General features: G+C 39.7%; 1 protein-coding gene and 1 long non-coding RNA gene across 2 annotated transcripts in view; one reads left to right on the top strand and one right to left on the bottom strand.

Annotated features, from left to right (window-relative positions):
- The window catches only part of ADAMTS9 (ADAM metallopeptidase with thrombospondin type 1 motif 9), a 527,878-nt gene that overhangs the window by 305,881 nt on the left and 197,157 nt on the right, over positions 1-24,840 (top strand). The gene's annotated exons all lie outside the window — the stretch shown is intronic.
- LOC128666413 (uncharacterized) overlaps positions 1-24,840 on the bottom strand; it is a 90,196-nt gene that overhangs the window by 4,245 nt on the left and 61,111 nt on the right. The window contains exons 3-4 of the long non-coding RNA XR_008403242.1: positions 14,940-15,021; positions 13,261-13,448 (exon numbers count right to left, since the gene is read on the bottom strand). This is a non-coding gene — a long non-coding RNA (uncharacterized LOC128666413). The remainder of the gene's footprint in view (positions 1-13,260; positions 13,449-14,939; positions 15,022-24,840) is intronic.

Below are 24,840 nucleotides of genomic sequence, written 5' to 3'. Positions count from 1 at the left end.
TTTGTGTTTTATGTCTCTTTTATTATTTATATGTTCTACATATTTCCTTATTATTATTATCATCATTAGTTTTGTTCTCCGTTGTACAGTTTCCATAATTATATGACCACAATGTATCATTAATTTTTATCAACAAATAGTTTCAGGAACACCACACTGTTTCATTTTTATTTTTGTTCTAACTTTATTAATTTCCCCTTTTTATCTGGCATTATCCAGTTTCACATGGTTTTCTATCTCTTTGTTGCTATATTTGTCGTGCTTATATAAGAAATGTTATATATATATATATATATATATATATATATATATATATATATATATATATATATATATATATATATATATATATATATATATATATATATACACACACAGGGAGTGCAGAATTATTAGGCAAGTTGTATTTTTGAGGATTAATTTTATTATTGAACAACAACCATGTTCTCAATGAACCCAAAAAACTCATTAATATCAAAGCTGAATAGTTTTGGAAGTAGTTTTTAGTTTGTTTTCAGTTATAGCTATTTTAGGGGGATATCTGTGTGTGCAATTGACTAATACTGTGCATAATTATTAGGCAACTTAACAAAAAACAAATATATACCCATTTCAATTATTTATTTTTAACAGTGAAACCAATTTAACATCTCAACATTCACAAATATACATTTCTGACATTCAAAAACAAAACAAAAACAAATCAGTGAGCAATATAGCCACCTTTCTTTGCAAGGACACTCAAAAGCCTGCCATCCATGGATTCTGTCAGTGTTTTGGTCTGTTCACCATCAACATTGCGTGCAGCAGCAACCACAGCCTCCCAGACACTGTTCAGAGAGGTGTACTCTTTTCCCTCCTTGTAAATCTCACATTTGATGATGGACCACAGGTTCTCAATGGGGTTCAGATCAGGTGAACAAGGAGGCCATGTCATTAGATTTTCTTCTTTTATACCCTTTCTTTCCAGCCACGCTGTGGAGTACTTGGACGCGTGTGATGGAGCATTGTCCTGCATGAAAATCATGTTTTTCTTGAAGGATGCAGACTTCTTCCTGTACCACTGCTTGAAGAAGGTGTCTTCCAGAAACTGGCAGTAGGACTGGGAGTTGAGCTTGACTCCATCCTCAACCCGAAAAGGCCCCACAAGCTCATCTTTGATGATACCAGCCCAAACCAGTACTCCACCTCCACCTTGCTGGCGTCTGAGTCGGACTGGAGCTCTCTGCCCTTTACCAATCCAGCCACGGGCCCATCCATCTGGCCCATCAAGACTCACTCTCATTTCATCAGTCCATAAAACCTTAGAAAAATCAGTCTTGAGATATTTCTTGGCCCAGTCTTGACGTTTCAGCTTGTGTGTCTTGTTCAGTGGTGGTCGTCTTTCAGCCTTTTTTACCTTGGCCATGTCTCTGAGTATTGCACACCTTGTGCTTTTGGGCACTCCAGTGATGTTGCAGCTCTGAAATATGGCCAAACTGGTGGCAAGTGGCATCTTGGCAGCTGCACGCTTGACTTTTCTCAGTTCATGGGCAGTTATTTTGCGCCTTGGTTTTTCCACACGCTTCTTGCGACCCTGTTGACTATTTTGAATGAAACGCTTGATTTTTCGATGATCACGCTTCAGAAGCTTTGCAATTTTAAGATTGCTGCATCCCTCTGCAAAATATCTCACTATTTTTGACTTTTCTGAGCCTGTCAAGTCCTTCTTTTGACCCATTTTGCCAAAGGAAAGGAAGTTGCCTAATAATTATGCACACCTGATATAGGGTGTTGATGTCATTAGACCACACCCCTTCTCATTACAGAGGTGCACATCACCTAATATGCTTAATTGGTAGTAGGCTTTTGAGCCTATGGAGTAAGACAACATGCATAAAGAGGATGATGTGGTCAAAATACTCATTTGCCTAATAATTCTGCACACAGTGTATATATATATATATATATATTATTTTATATATATATATATATATATATATACATATTTTATATATACTCTATATATTTATATGTATATATAACATATTTCATTATTTAACATGCCTCTCTTTTTTGCTAATGATTTTCAAAGTATTTATGTCCAGAAAATCAATTAGTTCAATTAGTCTTGTAAGCCTATTGTGTGTAAACCTATATGTGCCATATCGTCACGGTAACCTGGAGTGGAGGAGAGATTACAGAGTGCAGCTAGATTTGTGCATTCTCAGTACAACCTAAACACATTCCTGTCATTGTGTTAACAAATCAAAGTGGTGACAAGATTTCTTAGAGAAAAAAAAGGCATTACAGAGTAAAGTGGCCCCAGAGTTTTGCATCTTTTTTTCTTTACGTGGTGGGTAGATTTTTTTTTTCTCTTTGCAAATAATTTGTACAGTGTTGCTGTTTAAGCATCAGAGAAATGGATGAGCACGAGGCAATGCAAAATAGCATAAAAAGAGGAAAAAACTGAAGAAATTAACATCTTGTTTTCTGCAATTGTTTTCAACAACCAAACTCTACTTACCATTTGCCTTATTTGATGGAGCCAATCTGTGCTTTAGTCCACAGACAATAAAGCTAGCCGCTATAATAAAATTTGTATAAAATGCATTGTTTTGCAGTTATTATCAGATAAATCCAATTAGGGACAAATATGTAGAAAAGTTAGCCTTGAGAAGTCAGCAGGGTGCATTTCAAGTTCTAAGAATTTGAAATTGCTTAATTTTCAGAGCTTAATTGCATGAAAAGGGGTCAAAATAAATAATGAAAATATATTGTAGCATTTCATAGCAGAACTTCACTTATGTATTTAACCCCTTTGTATGGGTTAAACATAGTGGGAAAACAATATAGTCTACTAATACAATATCCTTTTAATGGTAAATTTATGTTTTATAATATATTTTAAATTATATAGGGCAATACATAACCTAGAAGATTTAAAGTAAATACATTAAAAATATTTGTCTGGGAAAACAGGTGGGGGGCAAGGTTGTTCAGCAAAGTATAGTGTGGTTATAGATCCCCCCAAAAAATGTAATATGTTTTGTATGGTCCTTTATCAACTATTGGGAAAATCAATAACTCCTTAAAGTGACAGTGCTTGAAAAGAAATCAATATCACTAACACTGTTTGCATTAGATAGATGATGTGTACTTTGTCCTCTTTATGTGCATTAAATCAATCATTCAACTTTGCTTTTTCGTGTTTAAAATGATATTGAAGTGATGCATTAATGTGTACACAATTATATATTTTACCTGCTGGTATGTATTCAATTGTTTGCCAATTACATTTACCTTTATTTAGTTATTTGAAATAGCTGATTTGACTGTTGAGCCATAACCTATACTGAAAATGTCAATACTCTAGTATTCTCACAAAAGAAAGAATAGTACAAGACCAAGAGACAGAAGCAGAAATCAACCTTCTTGAGGGAATTGGGAGAGAGCCCAGTCCATTTGAAAGGGTGTTCCTGCAGCTATTTCTTTAGTGTCCGTAGGAGGACTGCTAATGTACCACCCCAGCATAGTATTGTAAGTTACTTTGCAATGCAAACTACTTTAAAAATTGATTATTTTGACTTTTTTAACAATCAATCTGCATATTCTGATTGGTAGTTAAGCTCTGTGCATGTAGCAAGCTTACGATATCTGATAGCACAGAAGTCAGCACCATGCTTTAGCAGCTGCTGTGCAGAGCACATTTATATTATTATTATTATTATCGGTTATTTGTAGAGCGCCAACAGATTCCGCAGCGCTAAATTTAGATATTTTTAATGCTTTGATTAAAGGTCCCCTTAAAGCGACGTTACACTACTGTGTGTTTAACTCTTGCAAAAGGGCACAGGACTCGCAAGAGCACTGCTGGTCACAAGCGGAAAATGCCGCAGATCTAATCAGCAGTGCTAATTCCACATCTGAGTCGTGCAGCTAATGCTGCCAAGGATCTGCAGTGCACTACGGGTCCTGAGCCGTATTTCTACTGTGTGCTTAACTTCTTTGCGTGGAGTAAACGTACAGTAGTTTAGGGTCTATAGTCTTAAAATGACAGGCTCCAATGGATAAGAGTGTGTATTTATAGACTATAATAGCCATATAACTAACATTCTTTTATTGGCGGAGTTTTCAGGCTGATTACTTGTTTTTTTAACTAGCAATGCTATACCTTCAGTAAGACAGACATAAGTTTTGTATAAAGCTTGATCAAGTTCCCATATATCTGTTTTGTTTTTGTTTTTTGACCATGAATAAAATAAAGGTTTTTGCAGGTTTGCAAACACATTTCAACTGTGTGGCTGGTTTGGAAGTCAAAAAAGTTCAACGCATACAGTAGTTTCTCTGTAAATTCCTTGTGATATGTTTTATGATTTAAAAAAATAATCTATCTCAGTAATGACTTTCATTTCATGTGTAATATTTGGAACATAACATTTTAAGTAGAATTAAGTTTTTTGTTCAGGATTTGCACATTTTTTAAAGGGACATTCTATATATTTTATAGATGCATAAAATATATCAGCAAGTGAGCATTGTATTGCAAAATATCAGAATAGAAATAACTGCTGTATAAGCATTTAAAAATGTCCTTTTGTTAGTAAAATGTGCAGGATTTTGCTATCATCTTTTGAGAGAATGCAATTGTAAACAAATTATTTTTTCCTATTATCAAATTTGCTTTGTTCTCTTGGTATCTAGCTGAACACAGGTGAGTCGATGACAAGAGGCATATATGCACATCCACTAAATCACCAGCTAGCTATGTCATTCATTTGCTTTGTTCTTTTGGTATCCTTTGTTTAAAAGCATACCTTTTTAAACATAGGACACTATGATAACAAAGTAAATTAGATAATAGAAGTAAATTGGAAATTTGTTTAAAATGGCATGTTCTGTCTGAATCATAAAGTTTCATTTTGACCTTACTGTTCCTATAACAACATATTTTATATTATTTCCAATAAAGAATTTATTGTTGCCTATATTTATGCTTTAAAAACATTATATATTATGTTTAATGTTTCTTTAACACAGGATGTTCCATCTGTTTCTGTGTGGAGACTCCAATATAAATAATGATCAAGTAACTATGGTGTGCTTGTTATTTAATGTTTTCTTAAAGGGACAGTAGTAACCCTTAACTATTACTGCAACACATAAAGTATTGCAGCAATATGAGGGCGCTTTCTTAAATAGCTTGAAAATACATTTTAAAGGGCATATAGAAAGCAAAATTAAAATGTCATGATTTGGATACAGCATACTGTTTTTGTTTTTTTTTTTTAAATAAAAAGTTTCATATTTCTAGTATAAACTGACCTCTTGTCTTGGTAGTCTGTGTTGAAACCTGTCTCTTTCTAAAAAAGCATACTAAGGTAGGATCAGGAGTGTGGCCTTGTTTTAAGCACTATATATAGCATCCGTGTTTGTAATCATGTTATTTATATATATATATATATATATATATATATATATATATATATATATATATATATATATATATATATATATATATAATATTTAAAGGGATATGAAACCCCAATATTTTCTTTTGTGATTGTTTTTAAATTCCAATTTACTTCTTTTATCAAATTTGCTTTGTACCATGGTATTCTTTGTTGAAGAGATACCTAGGTAAGGTATCTAGACTAGAGAACTACATGGCAGGAAATAGTGCTGACATCTAGTGCTCTTGGAAATAGATAACATTCTTGTAGAACTGCTGCCATATAGTACTCCAGACAAATGCATGCTCCTGAGCCTACTTCCCTGCTTTTCAACAAAGGATAATAAGCAAACGAAGAAAATTTTATAAAAAAAAAAATAGCAAATTTGTAAGATTTTTTAATATTTCATGCTCTGTTTAAATAATGAAAGAAAAATTTTGGGTTTCATATCCCTGTAAGAATCGTGCACACCTGCAGCCTACCTCAGTATGTCCTCATGGGAAAAAAACTGCTTAGAGCTGCAAAGCATTGTGGTCAACTGTTAGGGCTAGATTTATCAAGCCCTTGCGGCAGCAAGTTCTCACAAGAACGCGATTTATCAAGCAGCGGTCACCAGACCGCTGCTTCCCTAACATCTTCGCCACATCTATTCTGGTGAAATTCAATCTCCTCGGAGATTGACAGCTCCTGCCCGCGCGTGATTGGCTGTACACGGGCAGGGGGCGGGATTGCACGCAAGCGCAAAATTGCGCTCGTATGCAATGTTAATTACCTGCGGGTAATTGCGCCCCGCCACAGGCGAGCTGAGGCGTACAGGGGCGCGTATATGCGCCCCTGTACGCCTTAGGGTTGATAAATCTAGCCCTTAGTCTCTCAGGATGGACACTGTGCTGTGTTAAAGGACCAGTAAATACAGTACATTTGCATAACCAACAAATGCATGATAACATGAAAATGCATTAGAACTTAGTCTGAAATTAAAATGAATAGTTGATTTTATTCTGACACATTTCAGAATTATGTCTATATCCACTCCTCCTGTATCATGTGACAGCCATCAGCCAATCACAAATGCATATACGTATGTTCTGTGAATTCTTGCACATGCTCAGTAGAAGCTGGTGACTCAAAAAGTGTAAATATTAAAAGACTTTGCACATTTCGTTAATGGAAGTAAATTGGAAAGTTTTTAAAATTACCTGCTCTATCTGAATGATGAACGTTTCATTTTGACTTGTGTTTAAATGCTGTGGTTTCACAATAAAGCTGCAACATTTTTGTTTTTTCAAGTTATTCATTAAAACTTTTAATCCTTTGGCAGCAACCCCTGGGATGATATTGTTACAGCAGCAACATTGCTCTGTCCTCGCATCTGACATGAAAATTATGAAATTAGACATAAAGTATAGGAATATTTTTTTTCCTCTTAGGTTTATGGCTACAATATGTTGAATTCAGTTATACAAATTCTGTAAAATTGGAATTAGAAACAGGGGGTACCTATAAATTTGCAGACAGGGTCGGGGGGGGGAGGGAGGCCCGCGGAGCCGGTCCCGGGGCCCTGCGGGCTTGGAGGGGTGGCTCCGTCCGGGTGGACGGGGCTGGGGCGTGCGGACGTCGCGGAGGAGAAAACGGGGTGTGCTAGGCGGTGGAGCGTCCAGCGCAGGGGAAGGAGGGCTGAGGGACGGACCCTCTGCCCGCTTGCGTGCTGGGCGTCGGCCCTCGCTCGCGGCGGGCCACCTCATGACGGGCGCAGGGAACTCGCTTTCGGCCGGGCCCCCCAGGCGGTCGGGGCCCGGGGGAGGTCGGCGCTCCTGGCCGCGGGAGGGAACCCTTCCTGCCCGTGAAGCGAGACGGAGGAGGCCAGATCGATCCTGCTGTTGCGGAGCCCCCGAGAAGGGGACTTTGTCCCAAAAGCCCCTGGGAATTTTCGGCTGAGATTAAAATAGCAAACAAATTGTATTGTGAGGAGAGTGTTTACTAAAAAGCAAAATAGGTTTCTAGGTTCTATGGAACAATCTCTGGATAGCATATGAATTGGGCAACATATTATTTAAATGTTTAGTGAATCTATTCCAGTGACAAAATCAGCACAATTTTCTTTTTTGTCTAAATGTAATCCAGTCGCTAATTAAAATACCTTTCTGTATTACATGAAAAACAGCTGTTTATCAAACATGACCTCTAGATGCTCCTTGTTAGACTTCGGTTTAATGGTGCTGTAGCATAAATTTGGCACATTTTTTTAATAAAACCTTTCCAAAGGTTCTTTATTGCTAATATAGTCAACTATGTGTTTAACTTAAAGGTTTACAATCAACAGATGCAGAAACTGATTGAAACAAGCAGGTAAAAATATATTAGCTTCTGCGAGCAAAAATTGTGAACCTACATGTTCATTTATGTAAGGGCTGACAGCATATATGTGTGTGTGTATATATTTTTTATAGATATATATATATATAGAGAGAGAGAGAGAGAGGTGTGTGTGTATATATATATATATATATATATATATATATATATATATATATATATATATATATATATATATGTGTGTGTGTACATATTTATATATATACACTCTCACACATAATATATATATATATATATATATATATATATATATACACACACAAACGTGTATATATACATAATGTGTGTATATATATATATATATATATATACACAAACATACACACGTGTGTGTTTTTATGTATATATATATATATATATATATTGATACACATACGTGTGTGTGTGTTTGTATATATGTGTATATATATATATATATATATATATATATAGATACACATACATGTGTGTACAGTCCAAATGAGAATCCGCCCTCCTGGGGTCAATGTTCCTTGTAAATATAAATAGCTCCCACAGGAACAGAGACAAACCAGGATTTTTCCAAATCAAAGAGTCAAATTTATTGAGGTTTCGGGGAATAAAACTCCCCTTCCTCAGAACAATGTTCTGAGGAAAGGGAGTTTTATTCTCCGAAACGTCAGTAAATTTGACTCTTTGATTTGGAAAAATCCTGGTTTGTCTCTGTTTCTGTGTGAGCTATATATATGTGTGTGTGCGCATGCGCGCGCCTGCCTCAGGCCTCCCACAACAGAACGCTATTTTAATGAGGTGAAATTTGCACCTTTTAGCCATTAGCTGTGCGGCCCAGTTGGCATTATACTGTAGGGCAAGCACACTATTGGCTAGCATCACCTCATTGATAAAATAGCGTTCTACTGTGGGCGGCCTGAGGCGCACATCGCGGCATACCCTGCAAACAAATAAAGGAACTTTGAACAAGTATTTTATACTTCATGACTGAAAGTCCCCTTTATTTGTAGCACTGGTAAATCCTAGCGTTTTTGAAACTCTAAGATTTACCAGTACTACAAATAAAGGGTTTTTTCAGTCAAGATTCTTTAAATATGCATAACATATGGCATTGCAGCAACACATATTACAACTTTAGCATTTATCAGAGATTAGATAAATATCACTTCATGTAGTGACCTTCTACATAACCATTTATTACTTATAATTTGGAATGATGTGTTATGAATGTGTTATCATAAGTATAATGTAAACAACAGCTGAATAGAAGATATATACTGTACATCTAGAATTGTCTTAATTCTTCAATTTAAACACATTTCTAAGCCAGCACTTTAAATATTTAATGGTATTGTGTAGTTATTTTGCTGTATTTAAAAACATCTTCTCATAAGTTAGTTTAAGAAATAATCAAGCAATGTTAAATCTTCCCCTTGAAGAAACTACTTCAGTCTGTCAGCTGTTAACCTTTAAGGAAAACAAATTGAATCAAGCAGTAGGAAGTATGTAAATTGAAGGACCTTTAGCTACTCCACTCTACAGAATTAGGAGGTTTAAAGATACAGTGTATTGTAAAATGATTTCCCCTTAAAGGGACAGGAAACCCAAAAATGTTCTTTCATGATTTCGATAGAACGTACAATTTTAAACAACTTTCCAGTTTACTTCTATAATCAAATTTGTTTCATTCTCTTGTTATCCTTTGCTGAAGGGACAGCATTGCACTATTGGCAGCTAGCTGAACACATCTAGTTATCCAATCACAAGAGAAAAATATGTGCAGGCACCAATCGGCATAGGATATGTGCGTATTATTTTTCAACAAGGAATACTAAGAGAACAAAGCACATTTGAATATAGAAGTGAATTTAGTTAGTGTCTTAAAATTACATTCTCTATCTGAATCATGCAAATTTAATTTTGACTTTACTATCCCTTTAATGGACCAGATTACATGTGGCGTCCTAATGATAGCACAGGACATGATACACAATATCCATGGTTAAACGCGTTAATGTCTGACTTCTTACACGCTTAACCTATACTTTCAATAGATATAACAAACACGCTAGCTTGCACTCATATTACAAGTTGAAAGTCATAGTTTGCGTTCAAGCAAAAGCTGAAACTGCTCTACAATATTTAGATGCTGCAATCTACCCCGATGTTTTCGGCTCGCCAGAATCATAAGTTAAGTAGCATCGGTCATAAGATCTGATTGGGGTGATTGACACCTCCTGCTAGCAGCCAATTGGCCGTGAATGTGCCAATGCTTGTGCAATGTTAAATGCCAACAGCGTATGCTCTCGGCATTTAGAGATGCCAGACGGACCTGATTCGCTACAGCAAATTATGTCTGCCCGGCATTTGATAAATTGACCCCTGAAGTCAGTTGTAAGGGTTTAAAAAAAAGTTGCACTTACAAAACACATTACAATAAATTATTACAAACTAATACACACTGTAATAAAAATAAATCCTCTTAATATAATTACAAGTGTTTTAAAAGGGCTAAAAGGGATATGGTAGATGCCAATGTGTTTGACTGGAAAAAAGGTCTTCAATGAGTGTGTGCCCTTCCCAGTTAAATACATTGAACCATGCAATATAATTTTATTCATTTTTAATGTGTTTTGAATAGAAATACTTGAAATTCCTAAGTTCTTCACTTAGAATATTTTTTATTTATATACTAGTCCTAAAGCCCGTTCACACGGGCCATTTTTTGCAGTACAGAGGTCCCACCCCTTGCGCTCTCTCCCTCCCCCTCTCTTTTGCTCTCTCCCTCCCCCTCTCTTTTGCTCTCTCCCTCCCCCTCTCTTTTGCTCTCTCTCCCCCCTCTCTTTTGCACTCTCTCCCCCCTCTCTTTTGCACTCTCTCCTCCCTCTCTTTTGCACTCTCTCCCCCCTCTCTTTTGCGCTCACTCCCCCCTCTCTTTTACGCTCTCTCCCCCTCTCTTTTGCGCTCTCTCCCCCCTCTATTTGCTCTCTCCTCCCCTCTCTTTTGCACTCTCTCCCCCTCTCTTTTGCGCTCTCTCCCCCCCTCTCTGTTGCGCTCTCTCTCCCCTCTCTTTTGCTCTCTCTCTCCAACCCCTCTCTTTTGTGCTGTCTCTCTCTCTCCCACCCCTCTCTTTTGCTCTGTCTCTCATTCTCCCACCCCTCTCTTTTGCTCTCTCTCTCTCTCTCTCTCCCACCCCTCTCTTTTGCTCTCTCTCTCTCCCACCCCTCTCTTTTGCTCTGTCTCTCTCCCACCCCTCTCTTTTGCTCTGTCTCTCTCTCTCCCCATCCCCCTCTTTTGCTCTGTCTCTCTCTCTCCACATCCCTCTCTTTTGCTCTGTCTCTCTCTCCCCCATCCCTCTCTTTTGCTCTGTCTCTCTCTCCTCCATCCCTCTCTTTTGCTCTGTCTCTCTCTCCTCCATCCCTCTCTTTTGCTCTGTCTCTCTCTCCCCCATCCCTCTCTTTTGCTCTGTCTCTCTCTCCACAAGCTGTTCAGGTAGGGACTCTAAGGCCAGGTGTGTTTGTCCTTGCGCGCAGTCTCTACTGCGAATGACAGCTTCGGACAAACGCACTTGGCCTTTTATAGGATAGAGAGAGAGTTAAAGGGAGAGAGAAGAAAAGGGGAGAATAAGAATAAGGTAGAGGGAAAGCAAGAGGTAGGGGGGAGGCTGGGAGAAATGGTGAAATGAGACAGGGAGGGAGAGAAAAGAGAAGGGGGAAGTACTTGCTAAAGAAGTGTAAAGAAAAGAGAGGAGTATGAGAAGTAGATGGGGAAAAAGGAACATCAGAGAGAAATGGAAAGAGAGGGGGTGAGAGAGAAAAAGAGAGAGCAAGAAAAGGGGTAGAACTGGGAAAGGGGGAGATGGGAGAAAGAGAGGGCAAGAAGGGGAGAAAGGACGGAGAGAGAGAGGGAATGGGGAGATAATGGTCAAGAATAAAACAGAAAGAAAGAGGGAGATGAATGGAAAAGAGAGAGGGCCCAATTCTCTAAAGCTCTCTAGTCTGATTTTCTATAAGATGCCTCGTCTGTATTAAAGGGACACTCAAGTCAAAATTAAACTTTCATGATTTAGATAGAGCAGCAATTTTAAATAACTTTCCAATTTACTTCCATTAATAAAATGTGCACAGTGTTTTTATATTTAGACTTTTTGAGTCACCAGCTACTACTGAGCATGTGCAAGAATTGACAGAATATACGTCTATGCATTGTGATTGGCTGATGGCTGTCACATGATACAGGGGGACTGGAAATAGACATAACTTTGAAATTTGTCAGAGAAAAAGCTATTGCATTGTCTTATCATGCATTTGTTGAATACAATTTTAAACAACTTTCCAATTTACTTCTATCATCATGTGTTTCATTCTCTTGATATCATCTGTTGAAGGAGCAGCAATGCAAGAGGCAGGTGAACCAATGACAAGAGGCATATAAGTTCAGCTTTCAATCAGAACCTAGCTTCCAGTAGTGCATTGTTGCTTGTGAGCCAACCTAGATATGCTTTTCAGCAAAGGATAACAAGAGAACAAAGCAAATTAGAAAATAAAAGTGAATTGGAAAGTTCTGAGTCATGAAAGAAAATGTTTGGGTTTCGTGGAAAGACACTCACTTTACATACAATATAATGCTCAGTAAAATAAGCTGATGATTTCTCTCCATGCCAGCAAGTTTTTGAGAGCTGGGGCAATAGAGAGAAGAAAAAAACCAGATTGAAGAGGAGGAGGAGGAGTCTGGTGAAGATAAAGGGAGGGAGACATAGGACATAAAAAGGGAACATCAAAAAGTTAAAATATAAAAATGAAAGAGAAAAAAGAATGATAAATAAACAGAGAAAAGGAAACAAATTAAATAAATCAGTCTCTTTTTAAAATAAATCAGTGTGTTTGTGTACCCCTATGTCCCCCTGCGTACCCCTATAAACCAATATGTACCTTTATGTCCCCCTGCATACCGCTATATACCCCTGTGTCCCCCTATGTACCCCTATATACCCCTATGTAACTTTATGTACCCCTGTGTCCCCCTATGTACCCCTATATACCCCTATGTAACTTGATGTACCCCTGTGTCCCCCTATGTATTTCTATGTAAACATATGTACCTTTATGTCCCCCTATATAACCCTATGTCCCCATACTCTCCCCTATATACCCCTATGTCCCCCTACTCTCCCCTATATACCCCTGTGTCCCCCTACTCTCCCCTATATACCCCTATGCCCCCCTACTCTCCCCTATATACCCCTATGCCCCCCTACTCTCCCCTATATACCTCTGTGTCCACCTACTCTCCCCTATATACCTCTATGTCCCCCTACTCTCCCCTATATACCCCTATGTCCCCCTACTTACCCCTTTATACCCCTATGTCCCTCTATGTACCCCTAACTCTTGTATTCAGGGCTTAGAAAATTGTTGGTGATTTACAAATAAATGATAATAGTTATATACAGTCGTGCATAATGTAATTTCTCCATGGTTACCAAATAGATCCAATGATGGTGAGACATGCGCCATGTAGATATTAAATTCCGCTCGGAATTGTGATACATCCGTAGCTTAAAACGTCATCTTATGTAGACTCATGAGGGTTCTTTCAATGTGCAGTAAAACAGGCAGGTTAACGCTGCAGACTGATGTCCTTTCAGTAACTTACTGCAGATTGCAGGATCTATAGAAAGAGATGGTTATTCTGGCAGCGGGGAATGTCATTGCATTTCCAAAGCATCTTCTGTAAGCAATTCTTCCTCTGAAAGCCTCCCAGCCATGTAAGGTAATATAGGAATTTCCCTGCTAAGACACTTAATAAAAGGTAGATTTGACAGTAACATATAAAGGCACCTTTTGTAGAACGTTAACATACAGTGTAGTTCAGGCGTTTAACAAAAGACAAATACTAATAAAAGGGCTATTGTGTAAGCAAGGGGTGATTTGTGCCAATGCAGAGAATATACACAGACAATTTGAAATAATTAAACATGTATTTTGTTAATATATTCTTTTCAAAATTTATCCTATGTTCAACTGTTCATACTAGATATGGAGAATGAGCTGTTTTATTACAAGACGTCATAGCTTGAAGTCTTCTGACTGCAAATTAGTTTGTCTACAAAGCTTTATTATTTATTGTGTTGCTTTCCATGTTATTAAAAAGGCAGTGTACAGTAAATATGGTTTATACCACCTGCAGAGTTTACATTGTATGGAAAGCGTCCTTCAGGTTTATTTTTCTATATGAAATAGCTATTTCTGTTAAATTAGACCACAATCCAATACAATGAGTTTGTAGGGAGAGCAGACCTCCTAATCTTATATGAATAATTATTTACACAAAGCCCTCCTTATTTAATTTCTCAGTTTAATGAAAGACCAATTATTAAAGCCAACAATAGAAAATGAACCTATTAGTACCTCTCTGTCACACCCCGACTGGGAGCATGAATTCATCAAAACATTCTAAAAAAAAAATTGCCCATGCACATATGTATTAATCATACACCATACTGAATATAAAGGGACATGAAACTTAAAAAAATGCTCTCATGATTAAGATAGAGAATACAATTTTAAAAAGTTTCCAATTCACTTCTATTATCAAATTGGCTTCATTCTCTTGTTATTCTTTGTTGTAGAGATATCTAGATAGGTAGCGTGCACATAACTGGAGCACTACATGACAGGAAATAGTGCTGCCATCTAAAGCTGTTGCTAATGTATAACATCCTTGAAAAACTGCTGCCATATAGTGCTGCCTGCAGAAACGTGTACGTTCCTAATATTCCTGCTTTTCAACAAAGAATACAGAAAAAATAAAGGCCACCTTCATTTATCAGTTAAAAAAAAAACTGATGAAAAGGTGTTTTTATTTCACTGCAGCTTCACTGCTTAGCTAATCGGCTCTGACAGCCCTCAGCACTGCTCATTTTTTTCAATGAGGTGACATTTCCACCTCTTAGCCAATAGCCCTGCGTGCCGATCGGCATTATGCTGTACACATGGCTATTCTATAAGAGGAGGAAACGTCACCTCATTGACAAAATGAGCAGTGCCGTGGGATGCCAGAGCTGCTAAACTTAGCCGTGACGCCGAACATTTTTGAAATGTTAAGATTTACCATCACTTATACCTATTTCTTTACAACCAATCATTTTACTGTCCTTACTTGCGGCGCTACTTCAATGTTGACCAAATCTAAATGCCTTCAAATAAATGTGATTCCACTTAGCAAAAGGTCAGACCTCTCCCTGTGATATATTAAAGCTCCAGTACATACAGTAGATTTGCATAAACAACAAATGCATGATAACAGAATAGCACACAGGGGCTGATTTAACATTGTGTGGGCGGACCTTCTCTGCTGTGGCCAATTAGAGACAGTTATAGATAGGTCACTAGAGTGTGCAGCCAATGGCTGTGTGGAATATAACAGTGTTCTGCACTTCCTTCTCTAACCCGGAACTGAAAAGCTCACAATTTCAGAAATAAATAATGAAAGTATTACACTTGACTCAAATCTATCCTTCGTCCCCCATATCCAATCGCTTTCTACATCTTGCCGCAACCATCTACGCAATATTTCCAAGATTCTGCCTTTTCTGAGCGCTGACACCACAAAGCAAATAATCCACTCCCTTGTTATTTCCCGACTTGACTACTGCAATAACCTACTTACTGGCCTTCCTCTTTCCCGCATCTCTCCCCTTCAATCCATCTTAAATGCCTCGGCCAGGCTGATCCACCTTTCCCGTCGCTCTGTATCTGCTGCACCTCTCTGCGAGTCCCTTCATTGGCTCCCCATTCACAGCAGAATTAAATTCAAAATTCTCACCCTTACATACAAAACTCCCACCACGCCACTCCCCTCTACCTATTCTCTCTAATCAACAAGTATACTCCAGCCCGTCCACTAAGATCCAACAATGACCTGCTCCTTGCATCCGCGATTATCACCTCTTCTCATGCTATACTGCAGGACTTCTGTCGTGCAGCACCTACCCTCTGGAACACTCTCCCTCGTGCTGTCAGGCTTTGCCCTAATCTTTCTTCCTTTAAATGCTCCCTGAAGACTTTTCTGTTCAGAGAAGCCTACCACCCAACTCAATACTAAATTAATTTCACTTACCTAACAACATTTCCCTCATCTAACTCTGCATTAACATCTTTCCAAATCTTGCAGTCCTCACCTCCTGTTTCTCAACCTCCTACCCTTCTAGATTGTAAGTTCCCACTGAAATAGGGCCCTCAATCCCTCCTGTATGTGTTCGTAAATTACAAGTCTTGTACTGTTTTATTTATATGAATTGTATCCATGGACAGCGCTGCGGAATATGTTGGCGCTTCATAAATAAAGTATTATAATAAGGGGGGGCGGAGCAAGCCTTGCATCTGAGCAGTCGCATCATACTCCAGCTCCGGTCTGGGTCTAATACTTAACCTAATTTCGACCGCTCAGTACTGCACAATATGCACCTAAAATATAAGTTAAGTTCTGGGGAGTTACCACAGACATTTTCAGGATCGAGAACAGACCAGCAGACCGAGATCTGAGTAATTTACCCCAGTGCAGATGATCACAGCAGACACAGGAAGGCGGCCATCTTAAGATCCACGAGACAGATCAGCTATGCTGCGAGACCCTCTTTATGTATGAAGGCCTACTACAGAAAGCTATTGCCCTTGCATGCAGAGATACACAGAGACGCCACACCATAGAAGTCTTCCCTGCCTCCCGAGCATAGTAACCTTAGATCTCCCAGCTCCACGCTAACCCACTAACATGGAGGAACTCCCTATCACTCTTCTATCCCTCCTAAAAGATCTAGCAACATGGATGGACAATAGGTTCGCTGACCTTGTCATGGTTTGCCGCAGCATGTCCGACCAGCAAGCGCAGCTGCCTGAGGAGGTTGGGATCACTGGTGGGGGAGACACAGCACAGGACTCACTAGTCCAGCACGAAACAGACTCAAAAGTTCTACAGGAGGAGACTCTCTGTGTTCCGCAACAGCTCTCTAAAGACCGCATCACAGATCTGCTAGAGGTAGCCCATTATACCGCCAGGGAGCCACAACTACAGACAGCTAACCAGCATGCTGAAACAGAACAAACGGTAGAAGCAGGGCAAGAGACACGATCCTACCAGATTAAGAGAAAACTAAGACAAGCTGAGCCTGAAACGCTACAAGCAAAAGTATTCAGAATGACGCCCTCGCATTTACCTACTGCCCTGATCAGTCAGATTCTGGAAGCGCTCCGTGAGCAGGGGGCACATTGCGAACTGGCGGCACCATACCAGTCATTATGGACATCTCATCTCCGACTGGGCTCTTACTATGACAAGCCTGTAGAGGACTGCTGTGATGGTAGGCCACTCAGAATGTTTACCCTCATTTGGAAAGCTGGAATAGGCTAAGAAGTCGCAAGCTCCCCTTATCAAGCAGGTATCATGCCTCCCCCTTCTCTTCACTTGGTCCCTAATACAAGACTCTGTTTAGTTAATATGACAAGCCTAAACATACTTTCAACGCAACCTTGGAGACAAAAAAAAAAAAAATGAAAGGAAGAAAGGGATGGCACATCAGATACGCAGACTCACTATAACTATTTTATTCTTTTTTGCATAGTTTGCAGTGTTACTGTTCTCTTTACTGTTGATTAGTTTATAACTTGTTATATATGTTTGTTACTTATACATCCACTCCTATATTATACCTTGCATTTATAATACCACTCACTGATATAGGGATATCAGATTGATAAACTGGGACTTCACTGTGGACACTCATACAAGCTATCAACATAAATCATCATCATGATTATTGTGGAAATCAAGTATGACCCTCTTAGAACTTATGTCGCATCTGTAAGTAGATAGGGACCTCCCACTATTGTGTTTTTGACTCCACATATAAGTTAGCTCCTGCTTTCAATCTATTTTGATATGAGAAATTGTCTGTCTTTGTGATATATACTCCCATAAAAAACAGAATTTATGCTTACCTGATAAATTACTTTCTCCAACGGTGTGTCCGGTCCACGGCGTCATCCTTACTTGTGGGATATTCTCTTCCCCAACAGGAAATGGCAAAGAGTCCCAGCAAAGCTGGTCACATGATCCCTCCTAGGCTCCGCCCACCCCAGTCATTCGACCGACGGACAGGAGGAAATATATATAGGAGAAACCATATGATACCGTGGTGACTGTAGTTAGAGAAAATAATTCATCAGACCTGATTAAAAAACCAGGGCGGGCCGTGGACCGGACACACCGTTGGAGAAAGTAATTTATCTGGTAAGCATAAATTCTGTTTTCTCCAACATTGGTGTGTCCGGTCCACGGCGTCATCCTTACTTGTGGGAACCAATACCAAAGCTTTAGGACACGGATGAAGGGAGGGAGCAAATCAGGTCACCTAAACGGAAGGCACCACAGCTTGCAAAACCTTTCTCCCAAAAATAGCCTCCGAAGAAGCAAAAGTATCAAATTTGTAAAATTTGGCAAAAGTGTGCAGTGAAGACCAAGTCGCTGCCTTACATATCTGGTCAACAGAAGCCTCGTTCTTGAAGGCCCATGTGGAAGCCACAGCCCTAGTGGAGTGAGCTGTGATTCTTTCAGGAGGCTGCCGTCCGGCAGTCTCATAAGCCAAACGGATAATGCTTTTAAGCCAAAAGGAAAGAGAGGTAGAAGTCGCTTTTTGACCTCTCCTTTTACCAGAATAAACAACAAACAAGGAAGATGTTTGTCTGAAATCTTTAGTAGCCTCTAAATAGAACTTTAGAGCACGGACAACGTCCAAATTGTGTAACAAACGTTCCTTCTTTGAAACTGGATTCTGACACAAAGAAGGTACAACTATCTCCTGGTTAATATTTTTGTTAGAAACAACTTTAGGAAGAAAACCAGGCTTAGTACGCAAAACCACCTTATCTGCATGGAACACCAGATAAGGAGGAGAACACTGCAGAGCAGATAACTCTGAAACTCTTCTAGCAGAAGAAATTGCAACCAAAAACAAAACTTTCCAAGATAGTAACTTAATATCTATGGAATGTAAGGGTTCAAACGGAACCCCTTGAAGAACTGAAAGAACTAGATTTAGACTCCAGGGAGGAGTCAAAGGTCTGTAAACAGGCTTGATCCTAACCAGAGCCTGAACAAATGCTTGAACATCTGGCACAGCTGCCAGTCTTTTGTGTAGTAAGACAGATAAAGCAGAGATCTGTCCCTTTAGAGAACTTGCAGATAATCCTTTCTCCAAACCTTCTTGAAGAAAGGAGAGAATCTTAGGAATTTTTATCTTATTCCATGGGAATCCTTTGAATTCACACCAACAGATATATTTTTTCCATATTTTATGGTAAATTTTTCTAGTTACAGGTTTTCTGGCCTGAACCAGAGTATCTATCACCGAATCTGAAAACCCACGCTTTGATAGAATCAAGCGTTCAATCTCCAAGCCGTCAGTTGGAGGGAGACCAGATTTGGGTGTTCGAATGGACCTTGAACAAGAAGGTCCTGTCTCAAAGGTAGCTTCCATGGTGGAGCCGATGACATATTCACCAGGTCTGCATACCAAGTCCTGCGTGGCCACGCAGGAGCTATCAAGATCACCGAGGCCCTCTCCTGATTGATCCTGGCTACCAGCCTGGGAATGAGAGGAAACGGTGGGAATACGTAAGCTAGGTTGAAAGTCCAAAGTGCTACTAGTGCATCTACTAGAGTCGCCTTGGGATCCCTGGATCTGGACCCGTAGCAAGGAACCTTGAAGTTCTGACGAGACGCCATCAGATCCATGTCTGGAATGCCCCATAATTGAGTTATTTGGGCAAAGATTTCCGGATGGAGTTCCCACTCCCCCGGATGAAATGTCTGACGACTCAGAAAATCCGCTTCCCAATTTTCCACTCCTGGGATGTGGATCGCAGACAAGTGGAAGGAGTGATCCTCCGCCCATTGAATAATTTTGGTCACTTCTTTCATCGCCAGGGAACTCTTTGTTCCCCCTTGATGATTGATATAAGCAACAGTCGTCATGTTGTCTGATTGGAACCTTATGAATTTGGCCTTTGCTAGTTGAGGCCAAGCTCTGAGAGCATTGAATATCGCTCTCAGTTCCAGAATGTTTATCGGGAGAAGAGACTCTTCCCGAGACCATAGACCCTGAGCTTTCAGGGATTCCCAGACCGCACCCCAGCCCACTAGACTGGCATCGGTCGTGACAATGACCCACTCTGGCCTGTGGAAGCTCATTCCCTGGGACAGATGGTCCAGGGTCAGCCACCAACGGAGTGAATCTCTGGTCTTTTGATCTACTTGAATCATTGGAGACAAGTCTGTATAATCCCCATTCCACTGTTTGAGCATGCACAGTTGTAATGGTCTTAGATGAATTCGTGCAAAAGGAACTATGTCCATTGTTGCAACCATCAATCCTATTACTTCCATGCACTGCGCTATGGAAGAACGAGGAACAGAATGAAGTACTTGACAAGAGCTTAGAAGTTTTGATTTTCTGACCACTGTCAGAAAAAACCTCATTTCTAAGGAATCTATTATTGTTCCCAAGAAGGGAACTCTTGTTGACGGGGACAGAGAACTCTTTTCTTTGTTCACCTTCCATCGGTGAGATGTGAGAAAGGCTAGAACGATGTCCGTATGAGCCTTTGCCTTTGACAAGGACGACGCTTGTATTAGAATGTCGTCCAAGTAAGGTACTACTGCAATGCCCCTTGGTCTTAGAACCGCTAGAAGGGACCCTAGCACCTTTGTGAAAATCCTTGGAGCAGTGGCTAATCCGAATGGAAGAGCCACAAACTGGTAATGTTTGTCCAGAAAAGCGAACCTTAGGAACTGATGATGTTCCTTGTGGATAGGGAAATGTAGGTACGCATCCTTTAGATCCACGGTAGTCATAAATTGACTTTCCTGGATGGTGGGTAGAATCGTTCGAATAGTTTCCATTTTGAACGATGGAACCCTGAGAAATTTGTTTAGGATCTTCAAATCCAAAATTGGTCTGAACGTTCCCTCTTTTTTGGGAACTACGAACAGATTGGAATAAAATCCCATTCCTTGTTCCTTTATTGGAACTGGGTGTATCACTCCCCTCTTTAACAGGTCTTCTACACAATGTAAGAATGCCTGTCTCTTTATTTGGTTTGAGGATAAGTGAGACTTGTGGAACCTTCCCCTTGGGGGTAGTTCCTTGAATTCCAGGAGATAACCTTGAGAAACTATTTCTAGCGCCCAAGGATCCTGAACATCTCTTGCCCAAGCCTGAGCAAAGAGAGAGAGTCTGCCCCCCACCAGATCCGGTCCCGGATCGGGGGCTACTCCTTCATGCTGTCTTGTTAGCAATGGCAGGCTTCTTGGCCTGCTTACCCTTGTTCCAGCCTTGCATTGGTTTCCAAGCTGGTTTGGGTTGTGAGGCATTACCCTCTTGCTTAGAGGATGCAGAATTAGAGGCTGGTCCATTTCTGCGAAAGGGACGAAAATTAGGCTTATTTTTAGCCTTAAAAGACCTATCCTGTGGAAGGGCGTGGCCCTTTCCCCCAGTGATGTCTGAAATAATATCTTTCAAATCAGGTCCAAATAAAGTTTTACCTTTGAAAGGAATGTTAAGTAATTTTGTCTTGGATGACACATCCGCTGACCAAGACTTTAGCCAAAGCGCTCTGCGCGCCACAATAGCAAACCCTGAATTTTTCGCCGCTAATTTTGCTAATTGCAAAGCGGCATCTAAAATAAAAGAGTTAGCCAATTTAAGTGCGTGAACTCTGTCCATAACCTCCTCATATGGAGTTTCTCTACTGAGCGACTTTTCTAGTTCCTCGAACCAGAACCACGCTGCCGTAGTGACAGGAACAATGCATGAAATTGGTTGTAGAAGGTAGCCTTGCTGTACAAAAATCTTTTTAAGCAAACCTTCCAATTTTTTATCCATAGGATCTTTAAAAGCACAACTATCTTCGATAGGAATAGTAGTGCGTTTGTTTAGAGTAGAAACTGCCCCCTCGACCTTGGGGACTGTCTGCCATAAGTCCTTTCTGGGGTCGACCATAGGAAATAATTTCTTAAATATAGGGGGAGGAACAAAAGGTATGCCGGGCTTTTCCCACTCTTTATTTACTATGTCCGCCACCCGCTTGGGTATAGAAAAAGCGTCGGGGGGCACCGGAACCTCTAGGAACCTGTCCATCTTGCATAATTTCTCTGGAATGACCAAATTGTCACAATCATCCAGAGTAGATAATACCTCCTTAAGCAGTGCGCGGAGATGTTCTAATTTAAATTTAAATGTCACAACATCAGGTTCAGCTTGATGAGAAATTTTTCCTGAATCTGAAATTTCTCCCTCAGACAAAACCTCCCTCATGGCCCCTTCAGATTGGTGTGAGGGTATGACAGAACAATTATCATCAGCGTCCTCTTGCTCTACAGTGTTTAAAACAGAGCAATCGCGCTTTCTCTGATAAGTAGGCATTTTGGATAAAAGATTTACTATGGAGTTATCCATTACAGCCGTTAATTGTTGCATGGTAATAAGTATTGGCGCACTAGATGTACTAGGGGCCTCCTGCATGGGCAAAACTGGTGTAGACACAGTAGGAGATGATGTAGTATCATGTTTACTCCCCTCATTTGAGGAATCATCTTGGGCAATATCATTATTTGTGGCAGTACTGTCCTTACTTTGTTTGGACGCTATGGCACAATTATCACATAAATTTAAATGGAGAGACACATTGGCTTTCATACATATAGAACATAGCTTATCTGAAGGTACAGACATGTTAAACAGGCTTAAACTTGTCAACAATGCACAAAAAACGTTTTAAAATAAAACCGTTACTGTCACTTTAAAATTCAAACAGAAAACACTTTATTACTGAATATGTGAAAAAGTATGAAGGAATTGTTCAAAAATTACCGCAGTGTCTTAAAGCCTTAAAAGTATTGCACACCAAATTTCAGCGCTTTAACCCTAAAATAACGGAACCGGAGCCGTTTTTCAATTTAACCCCTATACAGTCCCAGATACAGTCTTTGCTAAGACCCAACCAAGCCCTGAGGGGAATACGATACCAAATGACGCCTTCTAAAAGCTTTTTCAGAGATTCTTAGATCCTCACACATGCATCTGCATGCCCTGCTCTTAAAAAACAACTGCGCATTAATGGCGCGAAAATGAGGCTCAGTCTATGACTAGAAAGGCCCCCTGACTGAAAAAGGTGTCCAATACAGTGCCTGCCGTTTTATAAACGTTCCCCAAGATTATAAATGTCAATAGTTAGCCTAAATTTGAATAATATGCACAAATAAAGCAATCGATTTAGCCCATAAAAATGTCTACCAGTTTTTTTAGCCCATAATAAGCCCTTTATTCTGTTTGTTTTTGACTAAGAAAATGGCTTACCGGTCCCCATGAGGGGAAATGACAGCCTTCCAGCATTACACAGTCTTGTTAGAAATATGGCTAGTCATACCTTAAGCAGAAAAGTCTGCTAACTGTTTCCCCCAACTGAAGTTACTTCATCTCAACAGTCCTATGTGGAAACAGCAATCGATTTTAGTTACTGTCTGCTAAAATCATCTTCCTCTTACAAACAGAAATCTTCATCCTTTTCTGTTTCAGAGTAAATAGTACATACCAGCACTATTTTAAAATAACAAACACTTGATAGAAGAATAAAAACTACATTTAAACACCAAAAAACTCTTAACCATCTCCGTGGAGATGTTGCCTGTGCAACGGCAAAGAGAATGACTGGGGTGGGCGGAGCCTAGGAGGGATCATGTGACCAGCTTTGCTGGGACTCTTTGCCATTTCCTGTTGGGGAAGAGAATATCCCACAAGTAAGGATGACGCCGTGGACCGGACACACGAATGTTGGAGAAAACTAATCTTCCTTATCATAACTGAATGCTCCCCACTTGTTATCCTTAACACTAGTATGGTCACCCCCCAGATAGGCCCGCCCTCCCACCTTCCCCCTCTTTTCTAATAAGAGCGGCTCTTGCCCGCTGCATTCTTTTCCCCCTCGTCTATCTTTAACCCAAGAATAACCATCCTATAAGCTCCCTCCCCATAGCTCACTTTCACTAGCTCATTTTAGTTCAAATGTGTTCCCTCTGACTAGGGGAGGAGCATTTTCATTTTTGTCTAATCTGTTTCCTCACATAATATAAAAATGAAGTCCTACCTACCTTTGCATAGTCCAGTTAACCATGCAATGACAGAACTTGTTTGATGGTCTAACTCCTCCATGATTTCCCCTTTTGGTAGACTTCAATACCACAATGCGGACGACTGTAACTTTAGATAAGCCCCGTACATTATTGAGATGGCCTTAGTGCTTACCCAGCATAGTCTTTTCTAGTTGATTAAGAGACTCTCAGCTATGTTGTTGTCCGTAATATTTTAGTTCTGTTAATGCATGCTATATTTCTTTTTCTTTTTATTACTGTATTGCGCTGGACTGTGGATGAACCTTGATTGTAATGCTGGCACATGACTTCAATAAAAATGATTTAAAAAAAAAAAAAGTATTATAATAATAATAATATATTGCAGAGTTGTTGTTTTTTTATGTACGATCATATCTGATTGCTGATTGCTGTCCGCCGCCTCAGAGGTGGCGGATGAGTTAAGAAGCAGCGGTCTTTATACCGCTGCTTTTTAACTTATGTTTCCGGGGAGCCTGAAGGCTTGTGCGGAAACTGCTGCATTCACAGGATACTTCCATTTTGTTAATGGAAGTAAACTGGTAAGTTGCTTAAAGGGCCATAATACCCAAATGTTTAAACACTTGAAAGTGATGCAGCATAGCTGTAAAAAGCTGATTAGAAAATATCACCTGAACATCTCTATGTAAAAAATAAAGATATTTTACCTCAAAAGTTCCTCAGTAGCCACCTCCCATTGTAAAGGATTTCTAAGCAGCATATTAGTATGTGTGTCCTGGGACATCTGAAGGGATGAGCATCGTGCACTCTCATATTATTTCACCAATCAGGTAAAGGAAGCTTACTATGAAATCTCATGAGAGTTAAGTCAAATCTC

This window comes from Bombina bombina, chromosome 7 (genome assembly GCF_027579735.1).
Source record: "Bombina bombina isolate aBomBom1 chromosome 7, aBomBom1.pri, whole genome shotgun sequence".
NCBI lineage: Eukaryota > Metazoa > Chordata > Amphibia > Anura > Bombinatoridae > Bombina > Bombina bombina.
This window is presented reverse-complemented; position numbering and strand designations above follow the sequence as displayed.